General features: G+C 39.5%; 1 protein-coding gene and 1 non-coding gene across 9 annotated transcripts in view; both read left to right on the forward strand.

The window, feature by feature from the left end:
• Positions 1 to 22,754, forward strand: part of Sgcd (sarcoglycan delta) — a 940,103-nt gene that overhangs the window by 904,472 nt on the left and 12,877 nt on the right. The window lies entirely within an intron of this gene.
• LOC141418344 (small nucleolar RNA SNORA42/SNORA80 family) lies at positions 20,124 to 20,256 on the forward strand. Its single transcript, XR_012443001.1, has one exon. It is a non-coding gene; the product is annotated as a small nucleolar RNA SNORA42/SNORA80 family (small nucleolar RNA).

Raw genomic sequence — 22,754 nt, forward strand, 5'->3', positions numbered from 1 at the left:
CCATGGACAAGATTAAAAACCCCAAAATTGCCAGCACTTCCGATTGTAATGGGAAGGCTAGAGCTGGGTGCAATGTGACATTTCAATTATATGTCTTCCAGGACTATTCAAGCAATGACAGTTACTTAGGATTGAGAGGTGGGATGGGAGAGTCACATCCATTCCACTGAGCTATAATTCAGTCCTGAACCTCTGTGTCTTTCTTCCATCATGTATTTATTGCATGTCCCAATCTCGAGACAGGTGCTAGGGTTTCAAATGTGAAACTCCCTTTGCCTACTCCTTACATGTATTATGGAACTCGGTTTCGGGTGCCATCTTGCCAATGCAATATGGCAATGAACAACAGAAGTGTGCAGTGAATGTTCTGGTAAGGTAGATACATGAATTGAATAACCCACAAATAGATGTAAAATTGCATCTACTAGGGATGATTCAGGATACTGCAGGGGTGTGGAACAGGAGGAACTGCAGCTGGTCCCATGGTTAGGGAAGCCCCTGCTGATGAAGTTGTACTTGAGTTGGCTTCTGAATTAGCAGGGGAAGGTCCCTGGCCGTTTGCTTGATGGTTGGAAGCAGGCAGTGGGAAGGATCAAAGTCATGAAATGTGAGAGGTAGTAGAAGTCCTGATGATATAGAGCTTTGTGAGTCAAATTAAGACTTTCACATTTAGCCTGTGAGCAGTGAGAATCCGCAGAAGTGTTTAAACCCAAGTGTTGGAGTAGGAGTTTTAGGTCCAAACTCTTGGGTTCCATACATCAGGTCCGACCACAAGTCCCAATGTGCCAATAAAGAGACCAGTAATGGAGGACATCAGACAAACGAGATTTAATTAATACAGTACAGTAGAAAGAGGAATACTGAATAGAAAGAGGGTATAGACATTTGCTTGAGGTTTAAATAGAGGAAGAATTGGGGGCAGAGAATGAGAAATAGGCATAACTTGGTCCCAGTCGTGAGTGAGTCCCTGTGGTCAGAAACAGTCACAGGTGATCCAGTTGCTCATTGTCTCAGGATTGAGCAGGCAGGGCTCGTTACAGTAAGAGTCATTGATGCTGAGCAGGTGGTCTTTCCTCTGGAGGCTCTCCTGTTCTTTTTGTACATCAGTCCTGTCCTTCCTGGAACCCTAGGTGATTACAGGAGAAAGAAGACTCGGAGTGAAGGAAACAGATATAAAATGGAGGCAGGAATGTCTCATTTTTATCTTGGCTTTGGTTAATTCATGGGCCCAAGTAGGGAGTCAGTACTTGTCAGCAAAAGCAGCTTTTGAGTACCTAGTTTTGATATATAATATTAAACTTATATTTAGAAGAAATCACTCCTGCTGCAATTGGAAGGGACCATGGTGGTGATAATTAGGAAATTATTACAAGGGTATAGGGAAGAGATGTCTGCAACATGGACCAGGGTAACAGCAGTGGGTATGAAAACATCACACAAATTTGCAAGAGTTCTAGGAGATGAAGCCAGTGGATATCATGGTGATCTGTATTTGGAAAGCAGGATCAAGCGTGATGACTATAGCCTAACTGGTCCTGTTTACCTAACATGGAAGATAACCAATTGCAGGTGACCAGACAATATTTCTGACATTCATATAAGATTCCTAATCAATAGTATGTAACTTCTAGACAATGGATCAAGACAGAACTGTGGCACAGGAAAATACCATAGCTGGATGTTATTCCAGGTGACGTGGCTTTCTAAAATCATTAATCATGTTAGAGTTGCAGAGTAATACATTTAGGAGGCATAAGTATTTGTTATTCCCTTATCTATGTCTTTCTGCAAACTGTCAGGCCCTCACCCTGAACAGAGGAATCTCAAACTCAGAATATCTTCTGGGATGATCTGGACAGATGTGAGATTCCTCCTTACACAGACCCCAGTTTGATTTCCTGGTGCTTTGCTGAGAAAATTCCTTTGTGCTTATCCCGGTGAAATCTAACTATGCCAGAGTGGACTTTTACTAAATCCTTCATAGAATGCCCTGCTGAACTACTGTAGTATCTTGACTGAATCCTACAGGAACTGAAGGTGACAACCCCACTTAATTAGGAGAGGAAGTGCTGTATAATGGCCAGATTTAGGGGCCCTTTGAGTTTGAAGATCTCAAATGAAACAGGATAAATACTGACTTATCAGTAAACTATGACTTTGGAGTTCTTTGGAGTCATCTAAAGTAGTGACTCTGAGAATAACTTATCTCCAGGGAGGATCAATCTTGGCCAAGGAGCATTGTGTATTGGAAGTATTGTCATATCCAAGGCATGCTGACCCAGAGTCTTCCCCACTCTGAGGTTCTGTGAATCATTAACAGATGAGTCTTCAAACCATTTAGGTGTCTGATCACAGCTGTCCTTAGTACTGGATGACTTGATTATAAAGAAATATGTGGATAGAGCTGGAACTGATGAGTTCATGAACAGTAACTGGCTGCCATTTGAAACTAAGGAAGATGAGTGTTCCCTGCTTCTGTTAGAATAAAGCAAAATGGCCACCCTACTAATAACCCATGTGGTCAACAGCAGTGGGCCAATCTTGTACTCTTTCCCCATGGGAAGAACCCTCTTAGCCTATCTCTATCCAGTAAGTCTTCCCAGGGCCACTGCCTATTCAGCCTATTCATCAGGGGTCGTGGGAGCAGAATTTCTGAGAAAAGGCTAATGTATCTATAGTACAATATGATTAATGGTCTTCCAATCTTTGAAGAAGAAAAGGGTTTTGCTATATAATCAACTCTTAATTATCTCTGTACATCTGTATTTCTCCTTGCGTAATTATTAATCTTGTGCTTTCTATTGACTCTATTTCTGTCTGTCACGTTCCAGTATTGGATGTTAACATTACCTTTTTCAAATCCTAGTCATTTCCCAAGAATTTTACATGTCTCAATTGTATTTATGTCACTGCTTGATCTTGTTTTGTGTCTAACTAGTTACCTTCATGCAATCCATCTTAAAAATGACTAATACTTAAAAATTCTGAAAATTTCAGACAGACATCCATTCTTATTTCTTTTTGGAGACCTACCTATGACAATAATTAAAAAATACAGAGCCTCAGACATTTCAGTCTCTGCTGGAATGCTGCAGACACCTTGGAGCAACTGACACCAAGCCCTCATTCCACCTTCCTCCCATGCCTTGTCCTGTGTTTTCAAGCATAAGAAATGGTGACACACAGCCATAAGTCTAGATTCCATCTCCTTCTGCTGGTAGCCATTGTCTTTGTTATCAGCCCCCAGTGTCCTGAGGCCGGATGACATTCTTCCCATCTCACCACCTGTTTAATGCCCTTGAGAGGAAAGTGTCTACCACACTTTCCTTATTCAACAAGTTTTGGTCCCACCAATGCCATCAATACTGCCACCCTACTCTTCCTGCATCATTATGCTTACTTAGCTGGAGCAGTCTGCTCTCCTTAGGAAATTTTACTGAACTCCCCTCTCCATGTATGAGTCATAGATCTCTTTCCCCAGCTCAGAACCTCTACCTCATTCTAACACAATAAATGTTTTCTGTTATGTTTTAGAAGTCAGTTTATAGGTTTGTATTCTGTCAGAGATGCAAGTGTAATGAACAGCAATTTTAGAGCCAGAGCACTTGGGTTCAAATCTAACCCACATAGCATCTCCCTTGCTTTGGGAACATGGCCAAGTTATTTCACTTCTCAGCTTCCTCAAATGTAGAGCTTGGGATAGCAGTAGATTGCAGTAAATCATATACTATGTTCTCCACACATTGTTCAATGCTGGCATATGGCCAAGACTGCAGAAATATCTATCTATACGAGGTATTGAAGAGAAGGCTGACTTCATCCAGGAGCATTGGGACAGAGTTTTGAAGTAGAGGGAGAGACACTGCCCTGAACACAGCATGGGTAAATACGAATTTATAGCCAGGGGTCAACAGATAGAAAATTACTAGAAACATCAGGAATCCTGACCCAACAGGATTCTTGCTAAGACAGACCAGCATAGCTAGATACCACCTGGTGGTTGGTAGACTTGATTACATTTGAAGTTGGGGGATGAGGGGAGGAGACAATTACTGAAACTAGATTTCACAAGAAATGACACAGATCAGCCTAAGGAAGGGTTCATAAGCCAGACTAAAGTTTGGTCAAACAGAGATCTTTGTCACTGGATAATCTTCCAGTGAAGGTTTTTTCAATATTTAATTAATATAGATAAAAAGGGAACATGCTAGAATGTCAATAAATGGATACTATCTTTTGGTGAATTCCAACACACTCGTGTTCTTAAAATGACTCAAAATACTGGCAAGAATTCAGCAGAAGTTGACAAAAGAACGTCAGAGTGGTGGTATGCTAACAACTAAATTCTTCAGCACGCTGGAAAAAAATACCAAGTGAGAAGTTAGATCTGGGATTGAGTCCTATCTGTTATTTACTTTTGTGTACCATGTAAAAAGTCCCTTTTTTCACTTGTGTCTCAATTCCTCTCTATATAACATGGAAATGATAATATATTATGAGTTATGAACTAGGATTATATGCAGACATTGGCCACTGCAGTGCTAAAGAGGGAAGGTAATCAATACAGTGTATTTTCCTTGAGAAATCACCTTGCACCCTTTCTAGAAGTTTCCTTTCAATGTAAAGTACAGAAGTAGAATAGGTAAAAAATATCCTCTTTATTTTATAAACATTAAATTATTAAGCTTCACAATGAAATAAATAACATTTCTGAACTATCAAAGAGTGCTAAGCAGTGTTCTAAGTACAACAGTCCTCCTTATCTATAGTTTCAGTTACCTGAGGTCAACCACGGTTCCCTTGTACAAACAGAGAAGAGACCATATTAACTTATCTTTAATTAATTTTATAATTGTTCTATCAGTGGTTTTAGGCATTCACCTGGGGTCTTGAAACATGTCCCCTGTTTCAAGTTAAGAGACAATTATAACACATTCCATATCTCATTTATCCTCCCCTAAAAAGACCAAAACAATCAGAGGCAGGGAAGAATGGCTTCATGACAAATCTCAGCGTCTGTTCTAAGATGGTTGATAGCATAGAATAGGAAAAGAAGTTATCTCCACCCTTTTTCTCGGGATCTGGGACCCTCACAGTCATGGTACCATCTTCCTGTCTCTCCTCCCAAGTCCTTGTTAACACAATAGCTCCATTCAGGAAAAAGTTACGCAGGGTAGAACCACGTCACAGGATTGGCACTAGTAGATGCTTGGTTCTTCCTAACACCTCCAGATAAAGCTTTTTGAAAGTGATTGACATTTTCCTGTGGTAATTCTTTCTCTTGCCCATAGATAGCCTAACAGTTGCTTAAGAACACCATTTTTTCCACTGCTGCATACAGTATCTTCTATGACTTCTCCCATTATCCCAGGATTCATTCACATTAATAAACACACTCCAAAATCAGCTGGGTTGCAAAAACATCCCTTTTATAACAGATCTGCACCATAACTGTTGGAAATTACCTGACGATTAATGTTGTCTAACCCAGAGAACTCTATTGCAGTGAGGTTGAGGATTTATCGATAAGTGAGATATTAATCCTCTATCTTTGTTTGCATCAGTAATTAACGCAGTTCAGGAGGGGGCCCTTGAAACCTTGTCTAAACAAGATTTATCCCCACTGGAATAGATTACAGCCATATGTCACCATTCAAAAGGTAATTGGTGCATTTCGTTAGAAAGTAATTGGAAAAAAGATTTATTTTAACACCCTGTAATAAATAATCTTGATAAACATTATGGTTAGCAGAGATATTTGCACTGTGTAAAGAATTCACTTTACACCAAAATATAGTATATACTATATATCATTCTCAGATTTCTCTTAAGAAGATTTTACATACCTTGTACTCTGAGTTTAAAAAAAGAATATATTATTACACAGTGAGGTTTCCTTTGCTAACAAGACCTTCTCCTACCTGCCTTTCCCATCCTTATGACTGATGTTGACAATAAGAGCTGGGCTTACTTTATGTCCCTCAAATGAAAATCCCCCACCTGTAAGAAACATTTCTGCTCAAACAGTGGGTTTAAGCAAAGACTTACAGCAGCACGACTGCACTGTGAGGTGTCTCACTCTGGCCAAATGAAAATATGATAAGACAGGCCCCTTATGGTTGTAGCAAGCCCAGAATGGGGAGTTCTCAGTGACTATTAATACATACTATCACCATCATCATTTCTATCAGAGTCTCGCTACCCTGATCTTTGAAGAAGAGACACCAAAGTTCTAGAGTGAGCTCTCATTTAAATCATATTATAAAATCAAGGGTATATCAATGATTTTATAATGACATTAGAAAAAGGCCTCCTAACCTCCCCTACTCAACTCTAAAAGCCCCAAAATAAGAACAGATGGAAAATTAATTCCAGAGTTTTGTAACTCTACAAGCCAATATATCGATTAAATCCATTCCCCTTAGTTCTTCAACAAACTGAAACCAAGAGTAGACACCCCAAAAAGCCATCCACAGCTTAAAATGAAATTATGCTCTTGAAATACCAAAACAATGGCAGGAAAGAAGGGAGTCAAAGACTTTCACTGTGCATCCACAACAGGGAAGCCATGTTGGAGAGCTTTTCCTCATTGGCTTTCACTCTGTGCCATGACAGACTAGTGCAGACCTGTGCTAAGCCATACATTACGTGCACATCATCGCTGCGTGCCAGTGGCTCCCGCCTGTAATTCTACCTGCTTGGGAGGCTGGGATTGGGAAGACTGAGGTTCCAGGTGATGAGGTGTGGCTTAAGCAGTAGAGTACCTGCTTTGCAAGCACAAAGCCCTAAGTTCAAAGCCCAGTCCCACCAAAAAGAAAAAGTATGCATTAGCAAAAGAGCCTCATTACCTTTATGTTATGGATGAATAAATTTGAGGTTCGGGTTGGAGAGAATCTTTGCAAAGATTGTCAGACCCCAGGTTCCATGCTTTCCCCTGCTGCTTTATTGTGATGTCATTCTTCTTGATTTAGGGTTTTAGAAGCTGTAGAATAAGCTGACACATCTCCCTGAAGAATATTTTGGTGAAAGACTTCAGGGTGGTGTGTTAGCTTTTCATTGCTGTGACAAAACATCTGGGAAAAACAACTTAAAGGAGGAAAGGTTTTTTTGGCTGATGAGTTCAGTAGAAGATCACATGGATCCATTGCTTTGGGTTTAAGACGAGGCAAAATATCATAGTGGTGAGATCGTGGGAGGGGATGCTGCTCAAATTTTGGTGGCCAGAAAACAACAAGGAACAGGGGACAAGATATACCCTTCAAGGGCCCATCCTCAGTGTCCTCCCACTAGACCCCACTCCTAATAGTCCATTCAGCAATGAATTTATCAGTGGATTAATCCATTGATGGATTAGAGTTTTTATAATCCAATCAGCTCTCAAGGTCCTACTTGTGACATTTCTGGGTCAAGGAGTTAGCTCTCAAAATGTGAGTTTTAGGGAACATTTCATATCCAAAACACAACAGGTAGTAATAAAATAATTTAACAAATGATTGGTTATAATTTCTCCTTTTTTTTTCTTGGCAGTACTCTAGTTTGAACTCAGGGCCTCATACTTGCTAGGCAGGTGCTCTACCACCTGAACCACCCCTCCAGCTGTTTTTGGACAGGGTATTACCTTTTTACCCAGGTCTTGCCTGGCCTCAGACCATGAGCCATCTACCTATACTTCCCAAGTAGCTGGGATTATAGAAATGCACTACCACACCCAGCCTATTTTTCCTGTTTGTAGGGATATTATTTTACATTGTAGAACACCAATTTTGCATAACTTTTTAAGCTGGACACAAGAGACTGCAAAGAAACACATTGCCCTTTAAATGGCTCTGGATCTCAGACCTCAACAGGAATGTACTAATTCTCTAATGATAACTGGTAATTCCATTAAATGTTTTGGAAAGGCTGCATTGAAGCCAGACTGTCCTGTTTGCCTGAGTCCCATCTGAGTCAGTAACTGGGTAGCCTCAGGCAAATTACTCTACCTTACCATACCTGTTCAATGGAGATTCCACCATGTATTGTGTAAGATGCCCTGAGACCTCCCTAGCCCACGTAGAGGTCTAAAGTATGATCAGTTCTCAGTACATAATAGCTGTTATTGTTACTCATGAACCACTTTTAAAACATGCCCACTGAGTCCTTCAGCCATTGTCACATAATTCTCCAGCTGGACCATGTTGAGCCCAAGACCAGAACCATCAGCCTCTTTCCATGTCACTTTAAAAAACATTTTACGCTTCCTTCACTAGCAAAGGATCCTGAAATGGGCAATGCAAGTATAAAGTATGGAGGCTGGCTACTCACCAATTTTTTCATTTCATGGCTGAACAAAAATAGAAATTTTCACTTAATATCCAATAGAGAACCCTTTACTCTCATTTTTAATAGATATATTCACATTAAACAAAAATGCTTCAATGCAAATTAGGTACTCCCTGAATTTTATTCAATTACCATTTACCTTCCATCCACACTCCTAAAACTTAATCTAATATTTGCTCCTTCCCAGTAAGTAGAGACAATTTTAGGGCAGCATTTAAAGCTATGGATTCTCATGATTGAGCTGTGATCGGACCATCCTCTTTGCCTCTGATGTGACTTCAGACTATTCCCCAAGCTTCACTTTCCCTATCTTCAAAGTGAGTATGATATTAATAATTGCAAAATGACTTCCTTGAATTGTCTTAGTTAGTACAGTGCCTAGTGTGTATCCAGTCATCATAAGCTACATATTTATTATTAAACAACTTTTAAAAATCAAGCTTGAAGTATAGTTATTGGTAGATGAGATATTAGATTCCATTCCTTCTCAGAGACGTGGAGCTCACCTGTTTTGGTCCCCACGCACAGGATTCCCATACAAAGGAGGAGATACAGAGTACTGGTCAGGATGTCTGAGTGTTGGCATGCACAATGAAGAGCACTCATCATGCCCTCTTAAATCAACACAAGAGCTTCCTTGCATGATAATCATGGCAGGCAGCATGCCTATTTACTACTAATCTTCCAAAATCTGTATCCTGCTAAATGTGAGGTGTGGTTTAGGGCTGAGAGAAATGTCCTCCCAATTGCTAGTCTGCCTCTGTCATCGGAGACAGAAAAGTGGGTCCCCTGCCACATGAAAAGTTAGTGGCAAACCTAGACACAAGAATCCACTCCTGGTTTACTGTTTCCTTTGCTGTTCACACTGCACCATGGGGTCTAATTGACTTCCAGTCCTGATCAAAACTAGAGGTTTCATTGAAATGAGAAATCCAAATAGTATTTGTGACTTTCTTTAATTTCCAGTTACAATAATTGACAGGCTAGCTCTGTTGCACATGGAAGTCAGGTGAGTGGCAGGGAACATTAAATGTGCTGAGAGCATTAGACCTCACTGGAGAAACTTGGAGTCGTACTTTAATGAAAGCTGGAATTGTGAAAATACGTTATAATTTCTTTGATATTTAAATCAATTATTTAGGGTGTCACTTGAGGAAGAATCAGTAGAGAATGTAATGTTTGGGGATGGCAGGGTACAGGGAGGACTGTAGAGAGATTTATTAATTATGATGCCAGGTTTCATATGTAGTTAGCAAGGCCTAGATTTGGCAAGCTCAGTTTTGAAGACCATGATTTGGTAAAAGAGCTCTGCTTCTAACCCCCAAAGGCCACTTAAAAGTACTAAGGAAGAGTGTCCATGATCAGGTTTGACCTCAGGTAAAGGTAACAAGCCTTTTACAGAGAATTTGTCAAGTCTTAACTCTCTCAAAGTCCTCTAATCTTTTAATGGTCAAAAAACAGCATGGATTTCTTTGGCCACTTGCGTTTAAACATTTTGGATTATAGTTACCGTCTGCATTCATAGTCTTTGTGAGTCCTGTCATGTGGCCAGTGTATCCACCAGGATGCTTCTTTTGGATGGCAAAATGTTAATATAGTTAGGAACAAAAGATCTAATCCATTCTAAGCAGGTTGTATGAGAGAATGAATATTATAATGACACCTATCATTTATACTGCAGCCTGTACACTGAGTACTTCACAAAAGTGTTACTTATGTGTCCATATTCCATCTTTGTAACAGTATTTCAAAAAAGTGACTGTTATCACCTATTGAACATGAGAAACAGCTCAGCCTCAAAAAGCTTACAAATTTCTCCCTGGTCAATCCAGCACACAGAGACACTTGGGTTCATCCTGAGTTTGCTACTCAATCTCTAAACCACTCTCCTCCATTTTTTCCAAAGAAATTTGGAATGGAAGACTATAAGGCAACATGAAATCACTAACATATTAGAAGGGTAAAGAATCTAAGACATTTTTAAAGGGAAAGTATTTCTCAAAATTAACATGGTAAAATGTTGACCCTAGCAGCACACTTTGAGATGACATGAACGTAGCTGCTAGTGTTCAGAGTTATGCAAAGAAAGAAAGAGATTTTTTTTAAGCCTGGACTTTTCTTATGTATAAGCATTGCGTTCAGTGACAGGTAACAGATTCTAAGAGGGACATCAATTCAACAAACACTTATAGAATCCTAGACAATATCCTTAATGCTGGATATAAATCTAGTGGAATTACCACCCTCATGTACCTTAATCCAGAGGAGGAGAGAAATTAAAACCAGTAAGCAGAAAAATAACTGCAAATTGTTTCTAGTAGCATGAGGAAATGTCATGGAGCAATGGGATGGTTAGGGAAGGTCTCTGAGAGGCAACACTTAGGTAAAACATGGTGGATGAAAAGAAAGCAGACATTAAGGAAAAAAATGAGGCTTTGGAAACTAGCTGGTATGGTAGCATGCCTGCCTAGCAAGCTCGAGACCTTGAGTTTCAAACCCCACTACTGCCAAAAAACAAAACAAAACAAAACAAAAAGGTGATAAATGGAGGACTACTTGGGGAGGGCAGAATGTGATCAAAGTACAATTAGTATGTGATAATATAATAATTTTTAAAAAGAACCAAGGGAATACCTACCATCTGTTGCCAGGCATGAAAACCAGGACCATTTCATCACATTTGCTGTGAGATCTGTTGAAGACACTGTTCACTTCAGAATAACCACGAGGCTTGTTTTTATAAGCTTGTGTATTTACCTGTGGAAGTTCCAGATGACATAGTAGGTTACAGGAAGAGATTTTTACCCTCTGTGTAAGGTTACAACCATGCACTATTGTAAAACTTAATAACTAGGAATCAAGAGACCTGAGTTTGATCTGTAATTCTCTCAGCATTTGGTCTCAGCCACATGGGACCTCTCTGAACTCCATTGCCTCCTTTCACCAATGGAACAGGTAGTCAATAAAAATAGGATTCACTAATGTTTTGTCGATCTAAATCTGTCACTGGAACTTGGCAATGGATTTTCCTGTCTGAGGTTCCTTTGATTCAGACTCTTGAAGGACACAGGAAAGTGAGGACAGAGGGAATTTATGAGTTTTCAAAGTGAACACTAATTTTTGGACCATAGAATTGAACACGATGTTAGCCAATACCATGCCCTTAAAGTTGTGTACTGTCAAAACCTCATCAGCATTTTTATTAGTGCAAATGAATCACATGAAGGGTGTCACTGTGACGTGTGCTGCATGCATGTAGTATACATTGATCAAATTCGCCCTCCATCAATCTTTTTTACCCTTCACCCACTGCATTGATAATAACCAGTTTCTCAAAGTGGCTGCTGGATTCCTAATGTGTTGTGAAATAACTTAAGGTGTGGAAGCCATTTTTAAAGCACTTCTTTTGAAAGAGGATTTGCTTTGAACTCGTGAACTTCAAAAATAAAAGCTGCTATAAGTAATATCATCTTTTTATTAAGTACCTATTGGACCATGGTCTTATAAGATTATATCAGAGATGACAAGTTCCTCTTGCCTAGTGAGTATAATCATTGTAGCTTCACAGCTCAGTGCATTACTCATGTTTGTGGCAACAACAGTATAGAGAACCCTACTGCCAGGCATGTAAAGGTACATTCAATCATGTACAGCAGGTGACACTTGATAATAACCAAGGACTACTGCTTGCTTATATATTTACAACACTTCTGTGTCTCTTTTAGCATGTATTAGTTGTACAAAGGGGTTTCATTGTGTTCTTTCCATTACATGCATATACTACACTTTGATCAAACTCACCCCCTCTATCACTCTTTCTTAACCCCATGTTCACCTTAACAAGAGGCTGTGTTGACTGGTTGACCTACACCATCTTGGTTTGTGTGAAGATACTCTGTGAAGTTTGCACAACAATGAAGCAGCCTAACAACACATGTACCATGTACGTGACTATAGATTAATTCAGCTACTGTGGTGGCAACCTGGGTTACTTGTCCCCCCAGAAGTGCTGTCATAACTTGTTGTTCCCATTAGTGGAATGGCAGGGAATTATCTTACAGGTCAAAGATGTGCAACACACACACATAGGTCTGCTAAGTTAGCTTATGTCACTTGTTCGCAATACCACCTCTATATAGAGAAACTTAAAAATATATAGACATTCTGTTTTAATTTGGGACATGAGTCAAGATTCAAAAGCTCCCATGTGATTCTGAATACATTGAAATTCCCCAGTCTATCTGAGAACTCCCCAAGAGCAGGTCCTGAATGACCAATGCTGCACCAATTTTATGACACTTGTCAACAGCTTTTTCTAATTTTTTTCCAACCGTAACTTACTTGATTATTTTTTCCCTCCAACTTATAACACACAGAGTAACTCTGCAGGTTGATGTGAATCTGCTGTTGGCTGGGAAAGACCTGAGCAAACCCTCTTCTATTTCAGATCCACACACATTACTGGGTTTTTATGATGATTTGAAGGTCGCTCCTCCAGTAACAAAAGCCAACATCTCCATTCTCTGAGGATGGGAGCAAAATATGATCTAAAAGCTTGTCTGGGCTTGGATGTGATTAATGTAGATTCTTATGATGAAGTAAATGAAAACAAGAAATCTGGATAAGTAATCACTGTTTCGACAAAAACAATTTCAACAAAAAATGAACCAGAGACAGAGAGAACAAACTGATAATGCCACCAGCAAATAAATTATTCTCAGAGTTTGAAAAACAGACGTTGCGATAGCATTTAAAGTTTTCCAGATTTTTTGATTCATGAGACCTCTGAGTATAACCAAGAAGGACATAGTTGCTGTCCAACATTTTACAGGTACTGAAAATGGAATTTGAGCAGAGAAGGGGAGGTTTCAAATGAATGCAGAACTGTGCCAGGATGATTTGATAGAGGAAAATCTCCTCAGAGTTTCATAAACACAGAAGACATGACTCATTTTCTCCTTGTCGTATTCCCTGGGCCAAAGACTTCCAAGCTGTGACACTACTGTAAAGGGCACCAAACAGAGGCTAGACACTTTGGAACCCTAGTCAGCAGTTGCTTCATTTTCAGATGTAGAATGAGAACATTTCAGGGGAAATCTTCATGCTGGTAGGATGCGATCTGCACCATGAATTACAAGACAACCAGCTCCCAGGGTACACTTTCCTAGTCTCACCAGCCATACAGAGTCAGCGGGCACTCTGCAGCATCTGATGTTTTCAGATATTTCTTTTGAGGTTTTATATACACAGCACCATTAACTCAGAAATACACCACAATCACACATACCACTTTATCTCTCTTGCTTGCCTATCCATATTCCCACTTGACATCTCAAAAATGACTCACTGCTACAGATCTAAAAGTGAACTCATAATTTTATATCCTTGTCCTCTATAAGCATTCAACTATACTCTTGCTTTCTCAGTAGGTGATCCCTACTATCTACCAGCTACAAAATCTAGAACACTGGAAATCAGTCATGACTCATTCTATAATCAAATCTAAATCCTCACCTGGATATAACATACCTAACTAGTTTCCTGATTGCCTCCCTGCTAGTTTCAGGCTCCACACCTATACCAAGAGAACAGCCTGTGTAGACTATTCAGTCAGCTCTCCCAATGGTGAAAAGTCAAATCCTGTAATAAATGTGTACAGATCTTACTCACAAAGCTTCTCTTTCTCTAAAGAGTCCTAATCAATAAATTTCTAAAGAGGCATTTTTAAAAGCAAATTGGCAACTTTTAGTTTAGATACAATTCTTAGAAGGTTGAGATAGCCTTAGTTTAAAAAAAAATGCCACCCTTTAAAAAATGAGGTGATTTCATATACAATGTCAAGTTCTAATTTCTGTTAAAAAAATCAGAAACCTGGAACTCTAGTGGAGCAGGTGGCAGTTTAAGCACTGTGACTGACCCAGGCACTTGAAATAACTAAAACTACAAGATGATACATAATCTGAAAATATTTTAAATGCATTGATGACTGGAAATTAGTTAAGATTATCCAGAGTTCAAAACCTAGAGCAGCAGCCTGTAATCCTAGCTACTTGGGAGGCTAAGATCAAGAATATAGTGATTCAAGACTAGCCCCACCAAGAAAGTTTGCAAGACCCCATCGCAAAAAGCTGGATGTGGTGACACAAGCCTGTCATCCCACTGATGGCAAGTATAACCAGAGCACAAAGGGCTCAAGGCTTGCTTAGCAAGCATGAAACCCTGAATTCAGTCCCAGGTACTACCAAAAATAATGAAGCTTGGTAGCCCAGAAAAGCCAGCTGATTACCAAGGCCATGTTAACTTTACAGATTTTGCTAAGTTACATGGAATTCACTTCAATTTTCTTGGCCTAAATGGTCATGGGAACAAAATTTTAGTGTGTCTAATAAGAGATCTCATAGGTTAAACTGGGATCCCAGAGTGCCAAACCCTCAGTGTAAGGGTGAACTAGAATTCAGTTCACCTGGTCTTCCCTACTCCTGACCCTTCTACCCCAAAGACTGCAAGGGAACTATTCTCTTTCAAACACCAGCACTGAATAAAAGACAAAGAAAATCTTTCTCCAACATTTGGTAACTTCACAATGTCTCTCACTCTGATTTGTAGCCTGAAAATTACCTTAAGTGCAAGTCTCAATTTCTGCAGATAAAGACTCAAGAAACATGAACTCACAGAAATACAGAACACATTCTGCCAGACATGTGGCTTGTGCCTCTAATCCCAGCTACTTGGGAGGTGGAGATCAGCCCATCCAGGAATATAGCTAGTGAGACCCCCACCTCAACCAACAAGCGGGCCTGTAAACCCAGCTAGGAGGAGGCATGAGTTGGAGGCCCTCCCTGGACAAAAATGCAAGAAAAAAAAACTAAGGCAAAAAGGGCTAGAAGCATGGCTCAAAAGGTAGAGTTCTCAAACTCCAATACTGCAAAAGAAAAAAAGTACAAAACACAGAAACAAGGTACCGTGAGCAAGAGAACAAGGAAATCAAAGTCAGTCTACCAGTTCTTCAGATATGAGCATTGACTTACAATAAGCTCAAAATTAAATGATATAACTCCCTTAACTTTTGCAAAATGAAAATGCATACATAGATATGAAAAATAATTTTTTCCCAGGATATGTAGCAAAACAATAACAAAAATTCAAACAACTCAATTGCGAAAGGTTCAGCAAAAGATTTAAAGAGATCCCTTGCAAAGAACATATTTGAATATTCAGCAATCACATGGAAAGGTGCCCAATTTTGTTAGGTGTCCAGGAAGTAAAAACCTCAATAGAGTACCATTTCACTGTGACTACATTAGCTACAACTATAAAAGGTGATCAAAATCAGTGGTAGGAATGTAAAATTACACAACTATCTTGAAAGGGAGTTGGGTGATTTCTAATTACATTATTAATCCTTTAGTGGAGTAACACATTACCCCAAAACTTAGCAGTTTTAAGCCAGAAGTGTTTATTACCTCACAGTTTCAGTGAGTCAGAGTCTAGGTGCAGTTGTCTAGGTCTGTGATCACTTCAAATGATGGACTTCAGGAAGATCCAGTTCCAAACCATTCCCTGTGGATACTGGCAGAATTCAATGCCTTGTAGACTGTCGACCTGAGGACATTAATGCCTGTGAGCTCTATTTGTTAGCTTTTTGTTACTGTAACCCATACCTGAGAAAAAGAACTTAAAGGGAAGAATTATTTTAACTCCTGGTTTTAGAGGTTTCAGCTGATAGTCCTTAGCTTCATTGATTCCAAGGTGAAGCAGAACATCATGGCAGTAGGCTCCTATGGCAGACAGGAAGCAGGGACCTGGGACAAGATACAGACACAAATAACATCCCCCTTACCCCCACCCAGTGATGTACTTCCTCCAGCCAGGCCCCACCTCCCAGGATAGCACCACCTGATACAGACCAAGCCATCAACAACGAACTTGTGGGGTACCTTTCACACTTAAACCTTAACGTGGGCCAATGGTCTCCCTCAGTTTCTTGGGTCTTTCTATAGGGGGTAGCTGGTTCCCCTTAGAATGAGGGAGTGAGAACACAGCCCGACATGGATACCATGCTTTATTTGGTAATGTCCTAGGTGATATACCATCTCTCTTCCACATCCTGTTTGGGTAGAAGTCCCAACCCATATCACATGAAAGGAGAGTGTTACAGAAGGGCACGAATACCAGGAGGCAAGGACCTCAAGGGTTCATCTAGGATGAGGCTTTACCACATTTACTGAAAACAGGAACTCCAATCAGAGCTACTTACTCAAGGGAAAGGAAAGCTTTTATCCAAAAAAGATTTGCATAGGAATATTCATAGTAATTTGTACAATAAGAACCACATCTGGAAATAGCCAGATGTCTAGTAACCATACATTGGATAAATAAATCATCGTCTATTCGTGCAATCTGATTATGAAGCAATAAAATGAACGAACCAGTGGTGAACACAGCCACATGAAAGAACCACGAATGTTTCAAAAGTTGGCCAGTGGCTCACACCTACAATCCTACTACTTGGGAGGCTGAGATCAGGAGGATTGCAGTTTAAGACCAGCCTGAGCAAACAGTTTTTGAAGTTCCATCTCCAAAAAAACAAGAGCAAAATGAACTATAGGTAATGGCTCAGGTGGTAGAGTGTCTGCTAAGCAAGCACTGAGCTCAAACACCAGTCCCAACAAGAACAACAACAAAAATCCAGCTGGTGGAGCAGCTCAAGCGGTAAGAGTACCTTCCTAGAAAGTATGAGGCCCTGAGTTCAAATCCTGATACCACACAAACACAACAAAAATCCAGATGTACAAATGTAAAAACCATGACTGTCATTATATTAAGTCTGAAAACAAGCAAGACTAACATGTGGTGATGAAAAGATGAAGAGTAGCCTCCCTTGCAGGTTGGTGAGTGTGACTGCAAAGAAGCATGGTGGTGATGACATGAAACTACCTGATGAAAATTCATCAGCATAAAATTAAGATCTATGCATTTCGCTATGTGTAAATTTTACCTCAAGAAGAAGTCAACTGAAATTTTAAAAAAAATAGTCCCGTAACATAAGAGATTCATCTAAAACCTAATCTGTAGAATGGCCAACACTCAAAAAAATGAGAAAATGTACCCAAGGAAAATACTAGTGGAGTTAGAACAGCTATACTAATAGGCAAATGGATTTTAACACAAACACATTACAAAACAATGAAGAAAATCACTACATATTGATAAGGAAGATAATTTTTTTTATTTGATAGCACTTTATTGAGAATTTTTGTTTTCAGGAGTATTAATGTATAATTTTCTTTTTGTGTCCTTGCTTAGTTTTTTTTTTATTTCTTTTATTCATATGTGCATACAATGTTTGGGTCATTTCTCCCCCTTTCCCCCCACCCCTTCCCTTTCCCTCTGCCCCCTCCTTCTTCCCCTACCCCCTCGATACCTGGCAGAAACTATTTTGCCCTTATCTCCAATTTTGTTGTAGAGAGAGTATAAGCAATAATAGGAAGGAACAAGGGTTTTTGCTGGTTGAGATAAGGATAGCTATACAGGGAGTTGACTCACATTGTTTTCCCATACATATGTGTTACCTTCTAAATTAATTCTTCTCGAGCTAACCTTTTCTCTAGTTCCTGGTCCCCTTCTGCTATTGACCTCTGTGGCTTTAAAGTATCTTCATTAGTTTCTCTGCATTGAGGGCAACAAATGCTACCTAGTTTTTTGGGTTTCTTGCCTGTCCTCATACCTTCCTTGTGTGCTCTCACTTTGTCATGTGCTCAAAGTCCAATCCCCTTGTTGTGTTTGCCCTTGATCTAATGTCCACATATGAGGGAGAACATACGATTTTTGGTCTTCTTGGTCTGGCTAACCTTGCTCAGGATGATGTTCTCCAATTCCATCCATTTACCAGTGAATGATAACATTTCATTCTTAACTAATTCTTTTTTTTCTTTTTTTTTTTTTTTTTTGGTGAGACTGGGGTTTGAACTCAGGCCTTTGCAGAAGATAATTTTAAGTTGATATTCATCTCATAGTATGCCTCATTTAGTAACTGACAAATCAGATAAAAATAGTTATAAAAATGTTATAAAAATATGAAGACAATTAAATAGCTTGAGTTAATAAGATATATAGAACATGGTCCCAGTAACTGAAGGACATCTATGCTTTTTAGAAAGGCATGAAATATTTATGAAAGTTGACATATACTGGGCCAAAACCTAGTCTTGATTTTTTTAAAGAATTGACTTTATAAAGAGCACATTCACTATTAATAGATATTTAATCTATTCAAAAAATACCAGATGCAGTGGCTCAAACCTTTAATCTTCATTCTTCGAGAGGCAGAGATTGGGAGGATCATGGTTGGAGGCCAACCAGGACAAAAAGTTCATGAAACCCCACCTCAATAGGAGGATTGTGATCCAGGCCTGCCTGAGCATAAAGCAAGACCCTATTTCAAAAATAACCAACCTAAAAAGAACTGGTGGGGTGGCTCAAGTAGTAGAGAACCTACCTAGCAAATGTGAAGCCCTGAATTCAACCACCAATACCTAAAACAAGAGTTTAAAAAAAAGTTCCAAATCAATAAATTTATATTAGGAAATAATTGTTTTGCAAAATAAGGAATATCTTTCTATCAAACTCATAGGTCACAGGAGGAATCATTAAAATTTAAAAATATTTATGTCTACATTATAAATACTCCTTTGGGACTCAGTTAAAAACCACACAACCTTAAATACATACATTTAAGAACAGTAAAAAGGAATAACATGACACATTTTAGAGCTTAGTGCAACTGGTGAATTATCCTAACTTTCTGGCACCAAAAGACAAGAAGAAACTTAAGAATTAGAAAGGAAGAGGGTGAGGGTATGGCTCAAGTCATAGAGTGTCTGCCTAGCGAGCATGAAGCCCTGAGTTCAAATTTTAGTACTGTTAAAACATTTGGGGCAAAAGAGCCAATTCAGGGGGCATTTTTTCTTTAAATGGAAGCCACATATGCTAGTGCAGCCTGTGATCCCAGCACTCTGGAAACTGAGGTAGAAGGGTCTTGGCTGCACAGTGAGACCAGTTTCAAAAACTAATTAACCTAAAAACAAATGGAGATGTTATGAAAAACTTTTCCAATAAACAATGGAAAAATACCAAGTAAAAAGATAATTGACAAGAATCAACCTGTGAAGAAACAGAAAAGCTGTAGAATGCTATAATTATGTTACATAACAATAATTTTTTCCATGCCCAGAGGGTTTGTCAATGATTTTAAACACACAGGGAATAAAAATTCTAAGCTTTCATAAATAGCTGTGGGTTAATAGAAACGTGAAAGGGAGGGGGGATAGGGAAAAAGAGAGGGGATGGGTGGTAGTGGGGGAGAAATGACCCAAACATTGCATGCACATATGAATAAATGAAAAAAAATTTTTTAAATTTAAAAAACAAAAAAGAAAGAAATGTGATAGAACATGACAAATACAAGAAAATTTTACAAAATGCACTCATTTAGGAATACAGGTAGAAAACCCTAAAATATATTAACAAATGGCTTCAGAAATATATAGAAAAGATTAGACTCAATGCCAAAGTTGGATCAATGACAAAAATGAGAAATGCATTATTATTGCAAAATAAATTAGTATATTTAGGAGAAATATGTTATTTCAATAGATAATGTCTTTATGTGTTATAGTACTTGATAAAAATTAATATTAATCCATGATAAAACCCTTCACAAAATAAGAATAGAAGGAAATTCCCTTATCTTATTAAAAGATACTTAGAGGGGAAATTCATAAAAGAAAATGCATATTCATGCATGGGTTTGGATTTATGGCAGGTCTGTCCTCCCGGGCCTCTCATAGCGTCCCATGCCAGAGTAAGCTGAGGCTCTGAACCATTGCCTGGTCTCTACTCTAGGTTGCTGGCACTGAAGTGGGTTGCCCAGTGGAAAAAGAAAAAAGAAAATGCATATTTAATGGTAAATTGCTGAAGTTCAGAAAAGCAAGATTCCCATCTCCTTACTCTTAGTCAACACTACATTGTATAGTCCTAGAAAGTAGAGTACTGAAATAGAGATCAGAAGTATAAGAAATTAAAAGATGTACAACCCCTATAATTTAAAGTAATCACTGCTTGCAGGAAATGTTCATACCTCTATTCCTCCTGTGAAAAGCTACAACAGGAAAGAGAAGGGCCCTTTCTCAGCACCCTGGTGTTTCCAAGGCTGAGAGGGGAAGGGAAGGGCAGCAGTCATTTCTGAGTCCTCTTGTCTGGCCTTCAAGCTTTCCTAGTGATCTTGGAAGCATGAGTAAAGCGAATTGTAACGCCTGTCTGGAATAACACCACTGCATCTGATGAAGTTCTCCATGCGTGCTCTTGTCTACTTCAAGCTTTCTTTTCCCCCCAACCATCTTTTCCTACTGAATCATTCACTTTGAGTGCTATGCACCCATTACGAACATACTCTGACTTTGGTATCACCAAAATAGACTGTTTATGTATGAGAACTATTGTGTCTTGTTGTAAGGGGAGCAGTGACAGAGGGTGACAACTCCATTTGGAATGACAGGGGCATTTTAAAAGCAGACATCTGAAGAGGCAGGGAAACCAACAGGCATCTCAGAGAAATAACAAACCTCTCACCAAATTAACAAGGAGCAGCTGAGCAGCTGCACCATGTGGGGAGTGAGCCCCAAGACCAGGACAAGTTGGGCAAACTTCCAGGGTTGGCCGACCTGACCAGACCCTCCTGGAATGTCCAGTTCAATAAGGAGAGGGACAGACAGGTGGTCAGATTTAATGAGAAGTCGACTAGGTGCCTACCAATCACAAATACAGTTTCAAGGAAGAACAGTTGGACCTTAGCCACCTAGTGCCCTAGGTCACCTTCTAGACTTTCAGCCATGGTTTGGTTTAGCTCTGTCACTAAGTCCCACCCATCAGAGCACTTTGCGATCCTTTCAATAAACTTTGGGCTTGCTTTACTCTTGACTCCTATAACACAGAAAGACATTATCTATTGAAATAATTTATTTCTCCTAATTAATGTGGCAAATTGTGTTAATTTTCCAATAATAATGCATTTCTCATTGATCCAACCTTGGCATCGAGTCTAATCTTTCCCATATATTTCTGAAGCCACTTGTTAATATATTTTAGGGTTTTCCACCTGTATTCCTAAATGAGTGCACTTTGTAAAATTTTCTTGTATTTGTCAGGTTCTATCACATTTTCCCAGAAGTAATAAAGTAATCAACACACTGAGTCAGGTTGCCACTAAATTGGGTTTGAATCTTGGCTCTACCATTTAAGTGGAAGTAAAACCCTGAGCAAAATGCTTAGGCTTTATTTCCTTGTTTATATAATCAAAACCACAGGAATAATGGATTAATAGGGTTTGTGAAGGTTAAATAACATTATACATATGAAGCCCTTTGAACAGTGTCACCTGGGAAACCCTAAATGATGTTTACAGCAAGAAATAACAAAATAAGTTGGACCAAAATCTAAATGACTGAACGAATAAGCTTAGGAGTTCACATCTTTCCTTAAGGAGCTTCGGAAGGTTTGGATAAGAAAGATAACATATTTTTTGTGTAAAGTACATCAGGGAAAAAAAAATGTGAGACAAAACTACAGAGGTATAGCAGTCCAGGTCAGAAATTAATTAGTCTCCTGACAAGGGAGAAGTTGTAAGCTAAGAGCTGAGTTAAAATCCTAGGTGATTTGGAGGATTGTGGTCTGAGGCCAACCTGGGCAAAAACTTCACCAGTCTACATCTCAACCAATAGCTGGGTGGTATGTATCTGTCATCCCAGCTACACGGCAGACTGAGATCAGGATGATCATGGTTCCAGGCCAGCCCGGGCAAAAAATCTTTGTGAGCCCCATCTCAATGGGAAAAAGCTGGCCGTGGTGGCCCATGCCTGTTAATCCCAGCTGTGGTGGGAATCCTAAAAAAGGAAAATCACAGTCTAGGCTGGCCTGGACAAAAAACAAGACCCTATCTCCAAAATAACCAGATCAAAAAGGTCTGGAGAAGTAGTTCAGACAGTAAAGCACCTGCCTGGCAAGTGTGAAGTCCTGAGTTCAAACCTCTGTACTGTCAAAAAAAAAAAACTGAGTTAGCTGATGAAGGAGGGAGGAAGGAAGGAGAAAAAATGGCCTGGGGAGTCTCACCTGGGGAAGACAGAGGATGGCAGAGCCATTGAAGAGTTGAGCAGGCAGTATGATTACAGCATCAGAAACTTCTGCTGGAGGGAAAAAGGTATCAACACTAGTGGAAACGAAGGCAGCAGAGCCAGACGATGGTGGCTCCCACCTGTAATCCTAGCTACTTGGGAGGCTGAGATCAGGGGGATTGTGGTTTGAGGCCAGCTGGGACAAATATGTCTCAAGATCCAATCTCCAAAATAAGAGAGCAAAAAAGGATTGGGGTCATGGCT

The sequence above is a fragment of the Castor canadensis genome, chromosome 16 (genome assembly GCF_047511655.1).
Source record: "Castor canadensis chromosome 16, mCasCan1.hap1v2, whole genome shotgun sequence".
Classification (NCBI taxonomy): Eukaryota; Metazoa; Chordata; class Mammalia; order Rodentia; family Castoridae; genus Castor; species Castor canadensis.